At 34.4% G+C, this 15,775-nt stretch overlaps 1 protein-coding gene and 1 long non-coding RNA gene across 10 annotated transcripts in view; one reads left to right on the forward strand and one right to left on the reverse strand.

Annotated features, from left to right (window-relative positions):
- Positions 1-15,775, reverse strand: part of LOC149799010 (uncharacterized) — a 67,954-nt gene that overhangs the window by 48,521 nt on the left and 3,658 nt on the right. The gene's annotated exons all lie outside the window — the stretch shown is intronic.
- The window catches only part of LOC149799011 (uncharacterized), a 45,539-nt gene that overhangs the window by 3,137 nt on the left and 26,627 nt on the right, over positions 1-15,775 (forward strand). For 2 of the 4 annotated variants that reach the window (XM_089957956.1, XM_089957959.1), the window contains exon 3: positions 1,256-8,323. The gene's annotated coding sequence lies outside the window, so the exon portion shown is untranslated. The remainder of the gene's footprint in view (positions 1-1,255; positions 8,324-15,775) is intronic. The other 2 variants (XM_089957957.1, XM_089957958.1) reach the window with 2 other exon arrangements.

The following is a 15,775-nucleotide window of genomic DNA, read 5'->3' on the forward strand; positions in this document are numbered from 1 at the left end:
GTTAAGAGTTGCCTGCCATGCAAAAAAGGCAGACAATTGCATATGCTGTTGAGAAAACTTGAGAAATTAGTATGTGTGTGTGTGTTTCAGATTTTTAACATAGCTTTAACAATTTTTAAATCATTTTGCTATGATGTCTGCAGTGTGACAGTTAATAGTGATACAGTGTGACCCCACTATAACATGGTAGTTGGGAGCCATAAAACCCGACCACATTATATACTGAACTATGTTATATGCAACCAAGTCAGTTGGCTGAAGAAAAGGTACCCCCCCCCAAGAAAATTAATTGTGTGGGGGTGTGTGGGTAATAAATGCAGGCGGTAAAATACGTGCTTCATCGGCACAGCTACCATCTTGAATTGATGCATATTAAATGAGAAATACACTTGTAGTGAAAACAGAGAAGACATAATATAATAGTTTACTTTATTTAGAGGACCATGAATTGGTACATATACGTGAATCCTGTTTATATACAAATGTCTAATGTATAGCATGAATAGAGTATCAACACCGTGTACTCACCTGTGAACCTTATCATATACATTGAATCCACAATACAAGTGATTCCATCGAAAATATGCACACACAGCTTTAAAATATTCATTAATTTTGTAACAGGACATATTGGTCTGAATTCAGTGGAAAAACATAGCACAATCATTAACGAATGACGAAGCACATTTACTTTAAAGTACGTTCCAAGTCGGTAAAAGTTAGTTTGCATTTTAAGCCGCCGTTGGTATAAACTTTTTCCTTACAAAAAGGAAACTTTCACAGCACAGTTAATGTGTTCCAATCATGTTGGAAAATGCAAAAATCCATCAGATTCCATCACTTTTATTTAAGTTTGGTACTGACTTCCTTTGAAGAAAATTTCTTTGCTGTTATTGAAAGATTGTAGTCGGCTTTCTTTGATGAAGGGTGTATGCGCTATTGAAGTCACTGCTAAAGGACAGCTTTGGAGAACCAAACGAATGCCCATTTCTTATTGTGGCAGCAAAATCAAATAATTGTATTGTATGATCGAGACTGGTATTTTTTCCATTTGCTGAGTACGTTTTCATAACAGTCAGTGCTTCAAAGGTAATCTGTTTCCTTTGAAATTTCAGCAAACTATTTTATCTGGGTACATTTTTAAAAAAGAATTGGCCATGGTTTAGACTATTCTAGTTACTGTCCCTCCATGCCTACTGAATAAACCAATAAATAAGATGTATTTTTTTTAATGTTTTTTTTACATTTGTATTAGCAGCGTGATGATGCCTTCCATGCATGCATCTGAAAATTAACAAAGGGTCAACAGACGATAGAGACGCAGGAGTTCTGATGACAGGGATTATTAAAGAAAACGTGAGCATTCTGAAGGATTTAATTCTGAGTGAAACGAAGAGGGATTTTACTTACCATCCACATACAAATGTCAGTCTTGGTAAATATATTAATTACTAGCGAGCAACCAAAAATCTGATGAAAGATAGATTATGAGACAATGCCTCGTCCAGTTGATCTCCGTTACCAGAAATGTCAACAACAAAAAAAGCAGATATTTCACAACATACAGAACTCATGCTAGATGTCAGGATAAGCAGATTATGATATAACAATGCACTGTTTAGATGGTTTGTCAGTATGGACAAAGAATTTGTTTATGTAACAATAGATAAATTTCAGTGCATTTTACATCCAGTTTGCGGCTTCTCTTCATTGGGCCTCTGAATTTATGCACTCCAAACCAATGGTTGTATATAAAAATTTAAACAGCCAACAATGTCGCCAACAAATAAAAAAAAGCCACATGGTATGTTTTGCAGCCAATAAGGAAAAACGATCCAAGTTTATGACATTGGCGAAGACCTACGCGATCCCAAAATAAACTTTTTATGCGTTTTTCTTCTTCTTACTTTTAAGAAGAAAAAAAAATACTTTTTCGTGTACGAGAAAAATACTTTTTCATGTACGAGAAAAATACATATAAAATTTCAGGAGCCAGGCCACGATTGTCTTGTATTATTCATACGCATACTCTTCCCCAAAATGATAAGCAACTTTTTACGGGTTTTTTTTTGTACTTTATAAGAATTTTTTTTTCGTGCACAATAAAAATACATGTATATGAAATTTCGGGAGCCACACCACAATCACGTTATATCCGAATTCGCATTATAACGGAGCGTGCTATAGCAGGGTCACACTGTATATAGCACAGGGCATCATACCACAGACATGTAGCATCATGTCCCACCCAGCCACATTATCCTTACAGCAGGTCGACCAGTCCTAATACTAACCTCTTAATGCTGAGCGCCAAGCGAGGCAGCTGCTAGTACCATTTTTATAAGTCATTGTTATGGCTCGGCCAGGGTATAAACCCACAACCTCCTGCGAGAAATTAGGATGCAAAATGATGACTGCAAAGCAGCACAGTTCCATACATTGAAAATTAAATAAATTAAACAGAAGAATGGAGTAGACCCTGTACTTAAAGACTTTGAAAACTAGAATGTCATACATACATATTTTAAGCCAAAGAACAGGAAAAATCAAATGAAACTCAACTCATTTGAAAAACTAGTTTTCAGATGGTTGAGTGCATTATGATATAAAGTTGTCTGGGCAAGTACTGAGAAATAGTTTCTGTCTAACGTGATCTTATGAATTTGAGAATTTTGTCCCAATATGTAATAAAATAATGATCAATAGTTTTCCTTATCCATACTTTTGAAAGCTAGGGACTTGGGAGTTTATGCCAAGGACTATAAGAAAGTCTGAAGACTCTTGAGTTCCTGAGTTGCATGAGTGAAGAGTCCAGGACTTGTCATCCTGAAACTCTCTTGAGAGTCCTGTAGTTAACTAATTGGCAGACAGCTCTTAATCTTCCACCCTATGTACTGTAACCTAAAAGATTAACATGATCACTTCCCCAGTCCAATTAAAATCAAGATTTCTGACATAATGGAGTTCTAAAGGACACTAAAACTGGGTCATGTTCTGCTGTATCAATGAGATTACAGCTTTCACATTTATGAAAGTGAACAATGTCATTCAGAACATATCATTTCAAACAATAGCTATCCTTGATTTGTAATCCAGTAGCTATCCTTGATTTGTAATCCATTAGCTATCCTTGATTTGTAATCTAATGCTTTATTTAATTGGTTAATGAAAATGAGTGTACTGGGATTTCCAAAGATCATCAGGAAACCATCCTCTATCAATGCCTGTCAGATTGATTATATATCTCAAGTAGATTCATTGCTATACAGATGCCTTCTGTTGCAAGTACTTTCCCAGGTTGGATTTTAAGATATTATGCCGAGTTAATGATCAGCTAAGTGCCGTTCCAAAGGACACACTGGATAGCTGACCTGGGTGGATATCGTTGACCATTGTATTACATGTCAGATGCTCTACTGAGTGAAATAAACTTTTGAATTTTTTTATTTGACTGATTCATGGACCACTGTGTCAGTCTATCCAAGAAGAATCACAGTTGTGTCTATTAAGATCCTACTTTTAGATTTCCTACTTTTGATTTTTTTAATGTCTTTGCTACTGATGTCACCAGGACATGATGCGAAAACACCACTGTCCATCATCTAAATAGAAATAAAAGTAATGATTGCTAATTTCAGGAATGTGACAATTTAGACCTGCTTGAGACCAGGTATCAAGTACCTTAAGGAACATTGGATGTAATTGAGTTTTTGTGGAAAAAAGTTCAAGTTTTGCAATGTACTGGTAAAAGACCTGTTGAGTTTATTACTGTGGAATCAAATTCTGAAGAACTGTCACAATTTTTGCATTTTTCAAGTCTATCAGCGTTACATTTTTGTGTAATAATGGTGGGCATTAAGTATATCTGACAAGATTGGCTGTGAAAGTATTTTCTTATATTTTTTGATCTTGGTTTGTTAAAAATTTATATTTGTAAACAGTTTGCAAAGTACAACATTTTATCTTGTACTGCATGAACACACTAGAATATTAATTAGCAGTAGGGCAGAGAAAGCGAATATACGTTTCTAACAAGGCTTTTATTTATTTAAAAGGTGACATAGTTTTCTTTTGGAAATGTGATCACAACTTTCTTTGTGCTGATTTTACCACTCATATTATCCATAGTACAGGTGTATTGAAATATTGTAATAATATTACTTATCATTGACAACTTAAAAAGCCACAATACAACTTGACAGTTGTTGTTGTTGTTGTGTGGTTTAACGCCATTTTTAAGCACATGATAGGCTATGTATGGCGGCCAGTATTAATGGTGGAGGAAGAACCCAGGAAAACCCTGGGAAGAACCACCGACACACGAGAAGCAACTGGCAAGCTTTCTCACATACTCACATTGACCAAATCCTAGAGTCGAACCCACGCAGACAGAGGTGAGGTGGCAGTGATCCGTAACGGAGAGCGCTTTAGACCACTCTGCCACTCTGGGCCCCTTCAACTTGACAGTGTTTGTAAAAAACATATTCCCCCAAACTTATTCCATCCCCTGAATATGTGGCTAGTAGGGGGGTAAGGACACACCCAGGGGCCAGTGTTTATTTGTATTCATCTTTGCATGTAGAAGGAGGGAAAACACGGAAACATAACTCCAGAAATTGCTAAAAATTTTATATACAATCATGTAGGTGCAAAAAAAATCTCCCCCGTTGCTACACCTCCCAGGTGATGGATAAAATTTCAAAAACTGCTGTGCATATCTACAGGCTTATGTATCTACAGTCATGTCAGTAAGCTTTCAATGTTTATCTTGAATATCGTATGAAGAATTGGTTGCAATTACAGATACATGCACAAGTGTCTGGAGGGGCTTCATCACATTCCTGGATTTTTCTTTTGAAAAGTGTGACAGGCGCCTGGGTCTCTGAAGCAGTGATCAGTTGCTCTGATGCACACATCTTATTTACAGTATATGTTGGGACACCATAAATTAATTTTAAAAGTAATTTTTTTGTACACTGTATGTTCTGCTACACATCATTTTTTTAGTTGGAAGTTGTGGGACACCTTTTAAATCATTCGAAAATTACATGTCGGAAAATGCATTCCAACTGAAATTTTATTTTAAACAATATAAACTTGTACTTGAGATGAAACTCTTTAACCCACTGCAACATAATAATAATAATAATAATAATGAGGACTTTGTATAGCACCTAATCTTTAGAAGCTCTAAGCGCTTTACAACATTAGACAACACCTACAAGATAAAAAACATATTTAATGATATGATTACAAAAACAAACACCAAGAAATTAGAAAATATAAAAAACATGCTGAGAATATTTAAGGTAGGAAACATTATTATGTCTTTAAGTTTGTTCTTGCAGTCGAAATAAGTGAGTTTTGAGAGCACTGTTGAATGGTATCACTGTGTCTTTGTGTCTAAATTCAGTGGGCAATTAATTCCACGTTTGCTGGACCCTGGTATACAAAGGAACGCTGTCCATATGACTTTGTTTTCATAGTGGGAATAATGAGTATACGATTGTCAGAAGAGGAGCGTAAGTATCTGATCAACACAACCCTTCTCCTGCACATGTACAAATCCATTCTTCCGGTGCATGAATACTTTATTTTATGCTTTCTCGTACTGTAAAAAATTATCATTAGAGGCAACAAATCACCAGAAGTGGAAACTGCAAGAATTAAAGTGAGATTTATTTCAAGTCTGCACCAGTTGTGCAAATTCTCACACTTTTGACCCCCATCTTATCATCAGTCCATCTAGGTATAAGATCAAAGTACACTTGAATTTCATCCATGTCAATGATCATATTGTCAGCGAAATCATCTGCTTCTCATCTGGCCTTTACAAATTGATCCAATGATTTTATTTTCTCCAAATCTTCAGGGCGACACTGGGTCATCAATGTCCATGCACGAAGCACTATATTGTGTCACTTTAAAAGTTGTTCCATTCTTTCAATTTATTTTCAAAATTCCCATGAATACCAGTGAAAACTTAGCTTCCATATCTCGACCGTCCTTGTATATTCCAAAAAGAAAAATCAGCATACTTAAAAGAATCCAAAGTTGGTTTCTGAGGTCAGCTATCTTGGTCTTAAACGCCCTGTCGGTAAGTTTAAAGAATGAGTTTACTGCTTGCTGCCAGTTTTGTTTATTCACCACCCGCTTCTGTGTAATTGGCATCTGTAGTTGTAATTTATAAAAATGGCATTGATGTCTGTTGGTAAATAGTATACACAGCAATAACTTGCTTTAATGATAATTTTGTAACCCATGCTAGCAAAAAGATCGTCACTTTCACTCAAGTGAATTTATTTTCAAATAATGATTTTTATTTTGCAAGATACTCTCATGTAGTTGACCTGGATATAATTCAATCTTGGTTATTTTGCACATAACATCGTGTCATGCGTGAATGGCAATTGTCTTCAAGATATCAGTTGCTTATTTCCCTCTTGTTTGCAAAATCATCTGCTTCTGTTCTGGCCTTCACGAATTCATCAAATGATTTTATTTTCTCCAGTTCTTCTGGGCAACATTGGGCCATTGATATGTCCATGCACGAAACACTATATTGTTTCACTTTAAAATTTGTTCCATTGTTTCAGTTTATTTTCAAAATTTCCATGAATACCGGTGAAAAGGAACCAAAGTTAGCTTCCATATCTCGACCATCTTTGTATATTCAAAAAAAAATATTTGGCACACATAAAATACCCATTGTTGGCTTCTGAAGTCGGCTTGCTTTGCAATTAAATAACCTTTGTATTGATATTCTTTAAAAAAAGAAAAACCGGCTTCAAAGTATCCAAAGTCATCTTCCGAGGTCGGCTTGCTTTGTAATAAAAATAACCTTTGTCTTTGATGTCCTCTCAGTACATTAAAAGAATGAGTTTACTGCTTGCTGCCAGTTTTGTTTAATCGCACCCAGGCTTCTGTGTGCATGGCATCTGTAGTTCCAGTTAATACAAATGGGCAATGATGCCTGCAGGTAAATATTTATTCACAGCAATAACTTGCTTTATTGATACTTTTGTAACCAGTGCTTGCAAAAAGATTGTCACTTACACTCAAGTGAATGTGTTTTCAAATAATGATTTTTATTTGTGAGATACTGTCATATAGTTGACCTGGATATAATTCAGTCTTGGTTATTTTGCACCTAACACCATGTCATGCATGAATGACAATTGTCTTCAAGATATCGGTTGATTATTTCCCTCTCATTTGCAAATTTGTTGGATCCAGTTTTCAGAATGATAACATGTTCAAACCTTTGAGCACAACCAAACATGATTTGTTTCTCAATGTTCATGTCAGTGTTATCGGACAGTAGCGATACTCACTACAGTATGGAAGCCTACGCTACATATATACAGAGTTCATGGATATATTTTATTCTATAATGCTCATGATATAGAAAAAGAAATAAAATGATAACAATACAAGGTTAGTTCATTCTTTTTATTATCAGATGAGCATTTTGTTTATCTATATTATTTCAAGATGCAGTGGGAGATGGCACAAGTTCAGTACAAATTTATTTTGTTTCTTAAGTCTTGGGACGTATGACCTTGGTGAAAACGGTTTCGCCACTGGTTCTGTGACAGGAATTTTTTTTTATTTTGTCATGCCCCAATATATATGGTAAATCCAGTATTTTGATCTCCTCGGGTCCCTGGGATTCACATATTTTGTTAGGGTTCCTTGTACTTTTTATCAAGCATCTGATTAAAATGTATTACATAAAATGTGGCCACACACTGACACTTTCTGAAATAATGATCTGTCAATTGCCACCAGTTAGCACACATGCAGTTGTCAAAACAGGTGTTTAAACAAAATCTAATTCCATGCTGTAATTCCTCACTGGTTTGACATTTAATTTGCAGGTCAAGGTAATATCAAGGACTGTTTGAAGTTATGTAGTTTCCTGTAGATAAAATGAAAGATTTACCACTTTCATTATTGAACTATTTGTTTTTACCACTGTCTTTATTTCACTCTTTGATGTGTGTGTGGCTTTGCGAGTTATAAATTTGTTTTTGTCTAAATATCCAATGGATTTTGTTTTTATCATGAAAACTAAACTTATGGCATTAGGCCTAAGTGAACTGTGTGCTATTAATGAACCAATTATTATCAGTTAAGTCATTTAGACAGTGATATATAGTCCCAGTTATTTAAATGAGGATTTACTTTCAGTTATCTTTTGAGTATCCAAGGTGTTCATGAGTCAGATTTCTTTTTTTTTGTGTGTTTTAAATATTCAGCATCAAGCTTTTCCAGCATGTGACAGAAGTCTCAAATGTGAATTCAGAATGAGGCAGTTAAGGTAAGTAATGGTCAGAGGTTAAACAAAAGACAGTAGTATTTAGAAAGATATAGAATGCTGTTGGAGATATAAGTGCTGCTATTTCACAGTATGTAGAGTGCAGAAAGATAAACTCTATCAATAATGGAAGTAATGGTTTGCATTTTGTTGCATTTAGTACATGAATTTGGATCATGTACAGCTGTGGCAAGGAGGATTGCTGGGGTGGGTGGGTAGGTAACTGTGCCAGTTCTAATTGAAGGGACCATAATTGGAACATTTAAACCCAAAGCCAATAGTTTCAAAGTACATAATAATGAAACAGCTGAAAAGTGACTGCATTGACATGTTTGATAGAATAATACAGATATATACATATGTGTTCATATAATATACAAAAATTAATGTTTGATGATTTCATGTTAATAATAAATGCAGTGAAGTTGAGGAAGGAAATAAAACAATGTGATATATGTTCTTCTATAAATGAAACAAACATTCATTCATGTTTTGCTATCTTTGTAATAAATTTCTTTTAAATAAATTGTTGTTTACACACATCACAATTCCCACATTTTCAACATTTTCAACATTAAAATGCCCTGACATTCAGTCTGTGTGTCTGCCCATCTCCATTTTTTGTTTTATGTACACAGCGTACTTACACATTTAATCAAAACAAAATCTATTGCAGCAGAATGGTTCTGCTCACTAACATCACAAACAGCCCTGTGCATGGAGTGCAGGATTGCAGATTTTCTGCATTTCTTTTTGTCATATGCCCCTCCCACCTAATCTTGATCCTATGCACACTTTAACCAAAGTTGTGAAAGGTGATGAAGCTAAGATGGCAATGAATACTTATTTTCAAGCCATGTATCTGCAATGAAAACATTCAAGGTTTGTTGTAATGTGTTTGACAGCCATTAGTGTAACCTATTTTTGATGTTAAATTCACCCCTCTGCAATGCTGAAGTGCTTTAGAAATCATGATAATGTCATACAATCTTCTGATTCCAGAATCAATCTATCAGTCACATTTCATTACCAAAGCATTTATTTATCAATCCACCAGATTACACTGTGACAGGATAAGATTGTTCACACCTAGCAGAAGTGAATTTTCTCAAATGTGATGATATTTTCATTTTCATCATAAGGTAATTTAAGGTAAAATGCTGATATAGACCTTGTTTTTATTTCATACTTGTATGTATATGAATGTAATTTTTTTAGAATTGAGTACACAGCTATGGTAGATGTGCATGTATCTGTGCAATGTGTTTAGTACTGCACCAACAAATCAGATGTTCATGCAATTAGTTTTTTATCAGATAGTCTTTATATATTATTGGTAATATACATGTATAAATAATTATGTGTTTTGTACATCTTTTTAAAGTAACTATTTGTGTTCATGAGTAAAGAATGAAAGTTCAAAAGAGGAAGATTAGTGCATGCTGGATTAAATCAGTAAAAGCCATGCACATGACCACACACACAAATTGTGTAGGTAGATGATAGAAGCTTTTTAATAAATAAAAACTTAGAAGAAATTGCACAGTTATCACCAGATTGAATAATAATCAATGCTATTGGAAATCTGTCAGATTGGTGACATCTGTTTAGCTCTTTTTTAAATAGTGAAGTTTATTTTGGTATGGTGCAAAAAGTCACTGCATGAAAGAAAAATAACCCTAATTTTATTGATCATTCTGTATGTATCTGATTACTTTGGTATGGTAAGAGTAAGGAACAACCTGACCATAGACCAGAAGTGTCAAATCCATTACATTTATGTTGATATATAAAAGTCAATTTTGTTTGATAGATATTACTCAATGAATGACTTTTATACATGTGCATGCATCTTTACAAGCCAGTTTTGGACAATCCTCTTTGTTCCAAATTAACTTTGTCATATATAGCTATCTGAAATTGCTTTGAATACTGTACTAGGTTCTGCTATGCAGTGTCACACTTTGCATAGGGTTTGATATTTAAAGAAAAAGAATGTGCCAGGTTTTCATGATTGGTTATCCTGGTTATTTGAAACAGACCTTGTATATCTTAAACTTGTTAAGATAATGACTCATTCCCTTTATTTTGGTCTATGATTGATGGTGTAATTGGGGTTACAGCTTGGCCTTACTTCAGATGTTCACCTTTCAAAAAGACTGCTAGCTCCACTTGGGCATATTCACATCCTGTATTTCAAAGGTAAATTGTAAAAACAAGTTATTAGTTTTATTTTACCTTTATATATAATTTATAATGCCTTTGTTGCACTTCCAGAATGTGATATTGCCTAATCAGGCAATCTGTCCATGTTGGTTCGAGTCTTTTGCTTGGTCATTGTGGGTACACTGTGTGTTAGAAAGCTGCCAGTAGCTTCCCCGGGGTCAGTGATTCTAACTGGTGTTTTCCCAGGTTCTTCTGTCACCAGGAATACTGGCCACCATGTATAGCCTATCTTGTACTGAGAAATGGTGTTAAACCCAAAACAATGAGTCAGTTCCTGTGGACAGTTGCTGATACTGCCTTTCTGAGTAACTAACAGGTCACATAAAGAGCAGTTGTTGATGTTGTGTTATTGAATACCTGGCAGGTCACATAAATAGCTCTCCCTTTGGTTAATTGATTTTGCTTGCTGTGGGCAGGGACTGTTATCAAGAAGAGGGCACTTGTTCAAACACTTTCAGCTAGGTACATCAGATTCTGCAAAAGGTCTATGTGGAACAGAGTGGACCAACAAATCTTGGCAAGCAAAGATTATGTACTTGTAGCTTCTTAGAAAAGCCACTGCTGGGGAAATTTCACACCACTCTCTTATGCATAAACTTCCAAGCAGGCTTAAATTAGAGAAATACATCTTTTGGGCATTGACTTCCATAGTTTGTTTCTATTTACATACAGTAGCCATATAGAAATAAATTCTGCTAGTGCTACTGTATATATTGTTTTCTTCTTCAGGACTAAGTATGACAAGTTATCATTTCATAGCTGTATAAACATGTGTATATAACTGCCATTCACATCTCTCTTTGTAATTTGAGAGATTGAGAGCAAATTATATCTGAAGACTGTACCACAGATCAACACTAGATAATGTTTTGAACATTTAATGATGCACTGCGTTAAGTGTTTGTATAATCATCCACTCTAGCTGAATGGTATGCTGCATTTGATACATATCCATATTGACTATCAGTTAGAAGCTGACTGAGATGTGAAACACACAAACTTTAGGCAATTCACAACAACTTATAGGAAGCTGAAGCTTAAGAATGACCTGAATGGTGCAGGTGATTCCCAATGCAGTCATTGTGGAAGAAATAGCTATAAAGACACAATACTATAGTTTAAGAAATAGCTATAAAGACACAACACTATAGTTTAAGAAATAGCTATAAAGACACAATACTATAGATTAAGAAATAGCTATAAAGACACAGTACTATAGTTTAAGGTTTGTGTACATCATTTGTTTATGTACTTGATTCATCTAGCACGCCTACTGTTTCTCTCTCTCTCTCTCTCTCTCTCTCTCTCATATGTCATGCTGTTACTTCTATAGAATGCTACAAAATTGTAATATACATTTTGTTTACATATTATTGTTTATATCAAGAACATACAAAATGCAGAAGATCACATGAACATCAGATTAGAGTGAAATGCACAACTAATCTAACAGATTGTACAAGTCCATATGATATTTTCTTGATAGTTTATGAAAGTGTATGCTTTATATAATTTAAGTTTGACATGAGAACAAGATCTGTGATGGCTTTATATTAATTGTTTGCAGTATCCTGTGAAAATTAAAATTTTGCAGACATGAGAAATCCATGTTGCTTTTATAATTCCCACATCACTGGTACATTTTGTTTCTTTATTAGAGCATTTCTTTATCAATACACCACAATGATTGTGAACAATTTTTCCCCTCCTCAAAAATGAGTGATCTTTGAGAGAAAGTACATGATTTTCTTTAAATACCCAGTTGACACTGTGGTATATGAAAACAAAATCAGTGTTGAAACTTAATCCATTCCTCATTAGACATGGTACATGTAATTACAACTTCAGGGTCAGTGAAATTTCCTTCAAAAATAATCTTCTCCTCCAAAAATCTTGATACATGGAATACCTTGTCCCATGAATTTCGCAGAAATTGATACTTGTACCTGACTGATGATTAATGAAGTGTATCAGTTGATGATTAATGAAGTGTATCAGATTGATGATTAATGAATTGTATCGGATTGATGATTAATGAAGTGTATCGGATTGATGATAAATAAAGTGTACCTCATTGATGATTAATGAAGTGTACCTGATTGATGATTAATGAAGTGTACCTGACTGATGAATAATGAAGTGTGTTGGATAGATGATTAGTGAATTGTATCTGATTGATGACTAATGAAGTGTACCTGATTGATGATTAATGAAGTGTACCAGATTGATGATTAATGAAGTGTATCTGATTGATGATTAATGAAGTGTACCTGATTGATGATTAATGAAGTGCATCTGATTGATGATTAATCAAGTGTATCTGATTGATGATTAATGAAGTGTACCCAATTGATAACTATTAAAGTGAAATGTCATACATATTTTACTTGTTTTTATTGTATAAAATATAAATAGAATGAAAAGAAGAAAGACAAAAAAATGAACATATTGAATGCTGTTTTTGTATAGTTACTCTTCCCTGCCCCCATCTTTAACCTTGCTGGTGTTGGTCAGATTTTAAAAAAAAGGTTTGGCTGTCAGTTAATAATTGTATTAGCCTAGTGGGCTACCACAACATTTCAACATTTTCAAACATTGTCTGCATCAAAATAATTACAAAATAGATGAATATTATGATTAGATTATTGACACAGCATTTCCATATGATTTAACATTTTTTTCAATGATGATAACAAATTTTGTTTTTATATTTTCCCTTTCAAAAATGAGCAAATAATAGGATATATGTGAAGTGGTTGTCAATACATGCAGAATGCCATATTGTTGTTATGAGTCATCCTCTTCAGAGTTTAATTTGCTAAAAATGTGCACAGTCTTTAGACCTCATACTCTTTGCTAATGGCTTCATAGAAGTTGCTGAAGCAGCCCTGCCCAGCCTCAAGTCTCCCAAGCTGAGCACAGGCTACCCACAGGTAATTGAGCACAAGCCATTTTACAAGCTGCTGCAGTGCTTCATCATGTCTCCTTTGCAAGTAAACCTTTCAGTATTCCATAGCACATGTGCATTCATCACTGTTTTCTCACAGCTGCAGCCACCTGTACCTGTCATAGGCCCCCATCTTGTCAGTATATACAGAGTAGTAGATTTCTCTAATACAGATTTAATCCACTGAGGCCCAAGATCTCATTGTGAAACACCCAGTTTATGGTGTCTTCATGTGAAGGGGCATCTGAGTTCGCTAGCAACGAGTGTTTTGAACCAGCCCATAAACTTGTTAACTGGTCCAAGGCAACAATTTTAGTCCTGCTTATGATTTTGGCCCAGTCCCTGGGGCCAATCCAAAATTCTTATTTTAAGGCTCCTGGGGGTACATTACTTGATTTATTCACACACGAAGACATTCACACACACTGGAGATTAGCATCTTTTTGAATTAAATGAATAAAAGCTTACAAAATAGTAATCAACTGCCATGTCAGAAAAAGATAAAGAAAACTGTTTAATACATTTTAGATAACTGACGACTAGTTTGCTCAGCATATATTATAAAATTGTTTGCAGGGAATAGAACATCATGTATGTTAGCTATATTACTTTCAGATTTTGTCAATGAAAATGCACATGGGTTTTATTTACAACTGTCCTCGGATCTTATGGAAATTACATTGTTTTGTTGTTTGAGTATTTGTTATTATTATTGTTTGTCTGACTGATGTTGCTACAATTAAACTGTAGTATAGTTAAAAAGTGTTGAAATTGTACACCATTCTGGAGATCATGCTAGTTAACTGGATTTGAGTATTTATGGCAAGAAACTTAACTGATCATCAATGATTATTTGTTGATAAAAAGAAGAGCAATATGTGTTGTATAATATAGGTAGCAATATCAGTGTTGTATTATATGGGTAGCAATATCTGTGTTGTATAGTATGGGTAGCAATATGTGTTGTATAATATGGATAGCAATATGTGTTGTATAATATGGGTAGCAATATCTGTATTGTGTAATATAGGTATGAATCTTCTCTCTCAGACACATGCAGATTAAAGTTGGAAAATAGGAACAAATGTTTTTGTGTACCATACTATGTATTTCATGGGGATTTCGTATTTTCAAGCTGCTTTCGCTGAATAAATTGATCATGCATGCAACATTGTTTCCTTTGTATGTTGTAGATTGTTTTTTTGTCAGTCTCAGGGGCCCAAAGTGGCAGAATAGTCTGCTTACTGTTACAGATCACCAACATTTCACCTCTGTCTGCATAGGTTCAAGTCTCTGACTCGGCCAATCTAATTATATGAGAAAGCTTGCCAATAGTTCCCCATGGGTCAAAGGTTCTTTCCAGGGTCTTCCCAGGTTCTTCCTATATGAGATATTCTGGCTGCCATGTAAAGCTATCATGTGCTGAAAAATGGCATTAAGCCCACAACAACAAAAACAACAACAACAGCAACAACAATACATTAGTCTCAACACAAAGAATACTGATATACAACTGTACTAAAAAATACAAAATCAAGAAAGCAGGGTAAAACATATCTACTTTAACTAGAATGAAGTTCCTAGTTATGGCTAGAGCATTGACTGCAGGTGTAATAGCTCTGAAGTGATGTACAAGGGGTCAAACTGATATAGGATAATAGAATATGTATATACAGCAGTGCACTAATATATACCTTCAAATAGTTATCCATTTTGTATTGTTTTGATCAGTGCGAAAGATATACTTTAATGTGACAATACTCTCATGGTTCACTTTCCACAATACTTTAAATTACCAAATTGATAACAGAAAGTACTGTACACTGTCAGTGTGTTTTGTATCACTAATTGCTATTGTATAGGGAATACAGGGACAATTTAAATAGTTTTTTGATCCACATGTCATGTGTGAAACTTTCTGAAAAAAAGACCACATGAGTAGGAATAATAATGTCTAATGCTGTTCATAATGAACGTTCTTTTAAGTTATGGTTTAACTTACTGTACATTTTTCTTATCGCTAAAAACCCATTTAAATCTGGAAAAAGCTAATAAAATCAATACCTTATTGAAATCACTGTACTCATCATAATACAGATTGATATTGAACATTCAATATTTGTAGATTGTTTTAATGAGACTTCCTTTTTGCGATGGATACAGGCATGATCAATGGTCTTGACATCACTAAATGAAGAAGGCATATATGTATAAAAACACAAGTAATACGTACATCACTTGATGATTTGTTCGCTCATATTGTTTCAACTAAGATTTTGTTG

The sequence above is a fragment of the Sinohyriopsis cumingii genome, chromosome 5 (genome assembly GCF_028554795.1).
Source record: "Sinohyriopsis cumingii isolate HCF-2022 chromosome 5, ASM2855479v2, whole genome shotgun sequence".
NCBI classification, from domain to species: domain Eukaryota; kingdom Metazoa; phylum Mollusca; class Bivalvia; order Unionida; family Unionidae; genus Sinohyriopsis; species Sinohyriopsis cumingii.